Genomic DNA, 8,058 nt, shown 5'->3' on the forward strand with positions numbered 1-8,058 from the left:
GAAAACACTACTATTATTACCATATTTTACAAATTATAATAGATTGAAAGCTAGAAGAGGCTCTAAAACTCATCTGCTTAAATCACATCTCTTCCACTTAGCACTTCTGTGACTTGGATATGTCTTTTTAATTCTTTGAGCTTCCAATACCTCCACTACAAATATGGGGAGAAGGATAATCAGCCACATACTTCAAAGGTTTGCTATAATGATCAGATGTGATAACATGTGAAATACTATGGTACCACAATCCTGAAGGTATGTATATTCAACTGTGGGGCAAAGAAAATGGAATACACATAGACCATCTAACTTTTTTTTTTAAACCCTTACCTTCCATCTTGGAGTCAATACTGTATATTGGCTCCAAGGCAGAAGAGCAGTAAGGGCTAGGCAGTAGGGGTTAAGTGACTTGCCCAGGGTCACATAGCTGGGAAGTGGCTGAGGCCAGATTTGATCCTAAGACTTCCCGTCTCTAGGTCTGACTCTCAATTCACTGAGCTACCCGGGCTCCCCCAGACCATCTAACTTTTAATTAAAAGCATGTTGCTTAACAATAGCATAGAAAGGGCATTCAGCAAGGGTGCAGTACTGATTCTGTTTGGTATAGCCCATGATTGCCTTCTCATTTGTCCTGGCTGCATATCATGTCAAAAACGTGGGCCAAACTGAGAAATCCTGGTCTCTTCATGCACTAAACTTTTGTTCTTATGCTACCAAGAAACTATGCCAAGAGCAGTGATTCCCAAAGTGGGCCCTACCACCTCCTGGTGGGTGTTGCAGCGATCCAGGGAAGCAGTGATGGCCACAGGTGCATTTATCTTTCCTATTAATTGCTATTAAAATTTTTTTTAATTTAATTTCCAGGGGCACTAAGTAATATTTTTTCTGGAAAGGGGGCGATAGGCCAAAAAAGTTTGGGAACCACTGCCTTAGAGGGTTCTGAAAGACAACACTGTTCCCTAACAAGGCATCAGTCTCTCTCTCCTCTCTCTGCCCCCACACGTGCGCACACGCGCACACAAACACACACACACACACACACACACACACACACACACACAGACTGTAGCCATAATTTAAAAAGGAGCCTAGAAAACAACTTTCCCAAGAATATACAAGCTATTTTTAAGTGGTAAAACTGGAAAATGAACCCCATTTTTTTCAGAGATTTTTATCAGCATTCGTTCTACTGCCTCATACTCACTCTTTAGAAGTCATTTTAGGGGGCAGCTAGGTGGCTTAGTGGATTGAGAGCCAGGTCAAGAGACAAGAGGTCCTAGGTTCAAATCTGGCCTCTGACACTTCCTAACTGTGTGACCCTGGGTAAGTCACTTGGTCCCCATTGCCTAGTCCTTACCACTCTTCTGCCTTGGAGCTAATACACAGTATTGACTCGAAGCTGGAAGGTAAGTATTAAAAAAAAAGTCATTTTACCCAGAAAATTCACTTTATTATTTTTATATTTTATTAAATGTATTAATTAAAAATATTAATTTGATTAAATTTAATTAATTATCTTACATTCTGTCTTAGAATCAACACTGTATGTTGATTCCAAGGCAGAAGAGGGATACGGGCTAGGCAATGGGAGTTAAGTGACTTGCCCAGGGTCACACAGCTAGGAGGTATCTGAGGCTACATTTGAACCCAGAACCTCCCATCTGTAGGCCTGGTTCTCAATCCACTGAGCCACCTAGCTGCCCCTGACCATTCATTTTATAGATGAGAAAAGTGAGCCTGAAAGAGATTCAATAACTTGCTATGAATCCCACTGCTAATGTTTGAGGCAGAATTCAAAACCAGATCTTCTCAACTCCAAATCCAGCATTTTGTTCATTCTATTCTCTCTCAGCAGTATCAATCTATGACCTTGCCAGCAGTGTAGACTGACAAAGAAACCTAGATTCCTCATTCTGTGCTCAGGGGTTCAACACACCTAGATTCAAATTCTCTTTTGCCCTGGACCTAGGTTGTAATCTTGGGCAGGGAGCTAAACATTTCTATATTATAATCGCCTGATGTGTGAAATGTCAAGAAAGGGTCAGAAAACCTGAGTCTGAGACCCAATTCTACCATAGCTTGGGTAATGTAGAACATGTCCTTTGCCATTTATGGGCTTCAATGTCCTCATCTATAAGATGAGAGTTAGCCAGGACAATCTCTAACACAGTCCCCTCAAGTTCTAATTTTCTGACATTCTTAAATGCTGAGTGTCTTAAGTTATTGATCCCTGCTCTGCCTCTCACATTGCTATTGGGAAGATTAAATAAGATGGTTGGAAAACCAATTTTGAAGGCTAAAATTTTGCATAGATACCAAAAATAGCTCATATTTACATATAATTTTATGTTCAAAAAGATTATTTATATTCTTCCTCTCATTTGATCTTCAAAACAACCCTGAGGCGTAATTATTGCAAATATGATCCTCTCTATTTAAAACAACAACAATCTGAGTTTCAGAAAAGAGAAGAAGGGCAACTAGCTGGCACAGCGGATAGAGTGCCAGGACTGAAGTTGGGAGGACCAGAATTCGAATCTAACTTCTGGGGCAGCCAGGTTGACTCAGTGCATAGAAAGCCACACCTAGAGACAGAAGGTCTTAGGTTCAAATTTGGTCTCAGACAATTTCTAGACCTTGGGCAAATCACTTAATCCCAATTACCCTCACTGCTCTCCTGCCTTGGAACCAAAATTCTAAGACAGAAGGCAAGGGTTTAAAAATATTTTTAAAAGCTGACCTCAAACTCCTTAACTGTGTAATCTGGGCAAGTCACTTAACCCCTCTCCTAGTTTAGCCCTTGCCCTTCTGCCTTAAAGTCATTACTAAGTACTTACAGAAAGTAAGGGAAAAGGAAGAGAAGAAGAGAAGGCAAGGCAAGGCAAGGCAAAGGAAGGGAAAGGAAGGCAAGAGAAAGAGAAGGAAATCCAGGAAGGCAAGGGAAAGGAAGACAAGGGAAGGGAAGGCAAGGGAAGGGATTTGTCCAAGGACAACAGGAAATCAATGGCAAAACAGATTGGCCCTCACATCTCCTGACTCAAAGTCTGAGACTCCTTCCAAAGTACCTAGATCCTTGTTTAAAAGTCTGGAATATAAAGATGTTATAAAAATAAGCTATGTTTATGGAGAGGAATTGTTTTGTTTTTAGGAAGAGAATGAAAGGAAAAGATTAGTCAGTTGTTCTCTTATCATGTGGATGGTAAATGCATCTTCTGTGAAACCAGGTCAGCCAGATGACTCCCAGCTGTCCCCACCTCCCCTGGGGACCTGAAGCTTTACACAATTCTAGAATGCCAGCAAGAGCAGCCCTGGATGGGCACTGAGCCCAAGCAAAGGCTCAGAGAGGCTGACAGATGCCTTAGGGGTGGAGGGAGATGGAACAGGCTGAACTCAGCAGGAGGGAAAGCCAAGTCAGGGCCCAGACAAGAAACAACTGAGACCCTACAGAGACAAATGGGCCAGAAGATTATTCTTACCCCCAGCTGGCCATCATAAGCTGTCATTGGTAATTAGGGTTAGACATGGGCTCTCCGGGCTGGTCACAGGCTGTCATGGGTATTCACAAGTGGCCATGAGCAGTCCTGTAGTCAGGGACAGTTACAGGAAGGGAAAGGCAATTGCAGACAATGTCAAGGGATAGATTGTCAAGGAGTAGATCCAGGCAGTCATGGACTGTCCATCATAGGTACTCATGAGGAGTTAGAGGCAGTCACAGGAAATTAAGGTTAATAAATGTCTGTCATATGTAGTCATGAGAAATCATTCATGGTCACAGGTAGTCACAAGAAGTTTCAGATGGTCGTTGACTATTCTGTGCAATTCCAAGTGGTTTGGGGCAATCCCAGGCTTCCATATCTCAATTTAGCCTCCCCTCTACAGTTTCTCTTCCTGGATGGCTGCCTTGACATGGGAGAGGGGCTTATGTGGCTCCGTGAAACTATGAGCTATGCTGAGCAGGATTACCCAAGACAGACAGGTCATAGTGGAGAGTTCTCACAAAAGGTTATCCATTGAAGAAGGAAATGGCAAACCACTCCAGTATCTTTGCCAAGAAAACCCTATAAACAAGTCATGCTATAGCCCACAGTCATGAAGAGTCAGACCCAACTAAATGACTTAAAAACAATAGCTTGGTTTCTCAAGTAGAAAACAGAGAAAGCAGAAAAATAGCATGAGCTCAACAAGCAGGAAGCGTTAGAAATGATACTCGGGATTTTTGCTTCTTTAGTTAAAAAACCACATATCCAAGGCAGGACCAAGTTGGCTTCTTCTTTCAGGTCAAAAATGGCCACCAACATCACCCAATCACGACTATCCAAATGCCCAAATAAACACAGGCCAAGTGGTTTGAGGTTCTTTATGATATTGGGGAAAGGGAGGTTCAGGCTTTATGGATGGGTTTGCTAATCAGAAAGAAACATTGCAGCTATGGCTTCATTCACAAAATGCACAATGAGCTGGGTACCAGTCTCCAGTCAGCAAGCCTTTGTCCAGTGCCCCATCAGAGATTCTATTGCCATTATTAATTTGAAGGCTCAGAGAATGTTAGAGAAAGAAAAGATCATTTAGTGTAATCTCACTTCACAAATGGGGAAACTAAAGTCTATAAAGAGGAAATAAGTTGCCCCAAATCAAATGGAAAATCAGTGACAGGGCTAGAGCTCTAACTCAAGTCACCTGACACCTGACACCAAGTCCAATGTCCTTTCCATTACTCCACTCTTACCACTATTGTCTAAACAACACACCTTTGAGTGGGTAGCTGGCTTCTTAGATCTTGTCTCAGGGGACATTAGAGTTGTGGCATGCAGGTAAGAAAAATATTAGGCTACCTGGGACCATCCTGTGTCCTTCTTCTAACACTATGAAAAAGCTCCTGCCCCACCTACATAGGCTATATAACTCCTGCCTGGAAAGAAATGGTATAACCATCTTCCTATCCATTACTTGGTCATGAACCCATTTCCTGGAAAGAAATTCTCTTTCTTTTCTCTTGTGGTACCCAAAGGAAACATACTGAAGTAGAGGGAGAACTGGATTTTTATGTCAAAGGAACTGAGATCATGTACTACCTCTGTTACTTGCTAGCTATGGGACTTGAGTCATATCTTTTCCCCTAGTAAGAGAATGGTTTCCTCAACTTCAAAATAAAAGAGTTGGACTAGATATCCCTATGAATACCTTTGGTCCCTTCCTATGGACCTATGGTCCATAATACTCTAAATTGACTCCCTCACTTACTGATATGTTTCCCATATTTTCTTCAGTATTCTTGATCAGTGTAAATCTGATTGTTCTACCAAAAATTTTGTGGAGTTAAGAAAGAAATTAGACACATAGGACAGTAATTACTGCTATCCATTTGATTTACCATTTTTTTTGTAATATCCATTATTTTTCCCAGGACAGGTAGGTGACACAGTGGATAGAGTATCAAACTTGGAGTCAGGAAGATTCATTTTCCTGAGTTCAAATCCAGTCCCAGAAACTCTGTTTGCTTCAGTTTCCTCATCAGTAAAATGAGCTGAAGAAGCAAATGGCAAACCACCTATTTCTTTGGCAAGAAAACCCCAACTGGGGTAAAAAAATGTTGTACAAAACTGAAAAATGACTGAATAACAATTATTTTTCCCCATTATTTGACATCTTCCACTCTTTCCAAGTATCTTTGAAAAAAGCAATACCTGTACACTAAAATAAAAGAGGTGGATTGGGGAAATACCTAAGGTTAATTGAGTTAATATCCAATTAACTACTTAAGCTGTGGTCTGAACTATGACATCTCCCCACTTAGGATTAAGAATATTATTTTTTAAATTATTTTTCTTAAACCCTTATTTATGTGGGCATGGCAAAATTAGAGTCTCCTCCAAAGAAATGACAATTCAAACTGACTCCATGTTGAGGGAATAAGCTTTATTATAAGATAATTTAGTATTAGGTTATGAAAAGTCTGACAGCTGAAAGACTGAACAACAACCACCACATTAGGAAAAACTACAAACTAAGACCATCTTCTTAGAAATTTATACTTATTACTTTTTGTTCTATTCTCTAAGGGAAAATAGAACAAATCTAAACCCTCTAATTCTTCATAGCCAATAAGTAATTGTCAGTAATTCTCTTTCCAGATCCAACTCTGTCTTACTCCATGTTAAATATCCCCAGTTCCTCCAATTAATCCTTATATTTACAATCCTTTTCTAATCTTGATCACTTACCCGTAGGTAAACTCCAATGTATTAATATTTTTCTTAGGATGAGACAATGAGAACTTAACCAGGGTAGATTCTACCCCAGCTATTCTGGATCAGACCTGACAATTTATTTTCTAGCCTTCCCAGGTCAGTGAGAGTACCCCACCCCTCACCCCCAATGCCCACCGAGAAGACTCAAGGAATGCAGTCTGAAGCACCTCCAGAAACAGCGATCAAAGGGTGTAGGATTTCTCTCATTACACATTGCCATTCCTCCCCTCAAATCATAAAAATAGCCATGATATCATTCTTACACAATCCTGCCAATTCTTACTAAGTGACCAGTCTTACCAAGTGGCCAGTCTTCCCTTAGTACCAACCTCTGTTTCTGATTCAGAACTGGAACAAAATGAGACACTCATTAATAGAGTTTCCTTAGCCATAGAATGGAAAGGACATTCAACAAGAATGCAGCACTGACACCACTGGGCACAACTCCTCTGCCTCCATAATTTCCACAATAGCATATTGATTCAGAAATGGATTTCAAGTCTAAGTCTCTGACTCCTCATGCTTTTTTAAAATTTAACTTTATTTGTTTGTTATATTAAAATTCCCAGTTACTCTCCCAGATAGTTATTCTTTCCCTCTTTCTATCCCATTCCCCATTTACAGAGGTCATTTGACAGGGGAAAAAAAGATCTACGTATATATAAAACTATGTCTTCTTATTTCTTTTTGTCAGTTCTTTCTCCAGAGGTGGACATCCACAGAGTCATCCTTCAAATAATATTTCTGTTGTGGCATATAATGTTCTCTTGGTTCTGCTTCACTCTTCATAATTTCATGCAGGTCTTTTCATGTTTTTCCAAAATCAACCTGTTCATTATTTCTCACAGTATGGTAGTATTCCATCACAATCATGTCACAACTTGTTTAGCCATTCTCCATTCTCTTCAATTTCCAGTTCTTTGCCACCACAAAGAGAGATGCTATAAATAGTTTAGAACATATGGGTTCTTTTTCCTTTTTCCCTGATCACCTTAGGAAAAAAACCTAATAGTAGTGTTGCTGGTTCAAAGGGTAGACACAATTTTATAACTGAACATAATCGCAGATTGCTCTCCAAAACAGTTAGATCAGTTTACCAGCAGTGCATTAGTTTTTCCCATTTTCTAACATTTAACATGTTGCCCTTTTAGCATTTTAGCCAATCTGATAGGTGTGAGATAGTATCTCAGAGTTTTAAAATTTGCATTTCTGTGACCAATAATGATTTAGAGCATTTTTTCACATAGTTATATAGAGATTTGATTTATTTATCCCAAAACCATCTGTTTATGTCTTTTGACCAATTATCAGTTGGAGAATGGCTCACATTCTTATATATTTGACAAAGATCTCTCTATATATTTAGATATGAGACCTCTATCTGAGAAACTGTCTATAAACCTCATGTTTTTTGTACTTTGGCAACTGTGAAGCTATGTCAGCCTCGGTTTCCCTGAACAATTATGTATAAAAGATAGGGTTTTTTTGCTGCTTAGGAAAAAATTAGCCTCACTTATGTGGCAAGAACCTTAGTATATATTGCTCCCACCCCCACCCCACAATGATTTCTGTGTCCTTTGAATCAGTGAAGCACAATACAATTTAGGCCTGGGTCACATGTAGTGTTATATCATCCTCTGATTGCTTCATCTTCGATTTATATCTGGGAAGCCTTCCCTCATCTCTGATCATTCCTTCCTTGATTTTTTCATAATTCTCTTTCTCCATCTTAAGCCACCTCAATCTGCCTTTCCTTCTAGTTATGCCTCATCATGCCTAATCTTGTCAAGCATCTACAATCATGAAC

The sequence above is a fragment of the Gracilinanus agilis genome, chromosome 2 (genome assembly GCF_016433145.1).
Source record: "Gracilinanus agilis isolate LMUSP501 chromosome 2, AgileGrace, whole genome shotgun sequence".
Taxonomy (NCBI): domain Eukaryota; kingdom Metazoa; phylum Chordata; class Mammalia; order Didelphimorphia; family Didelphidae; genus Gracilinanus; species Gracilinanus agilis.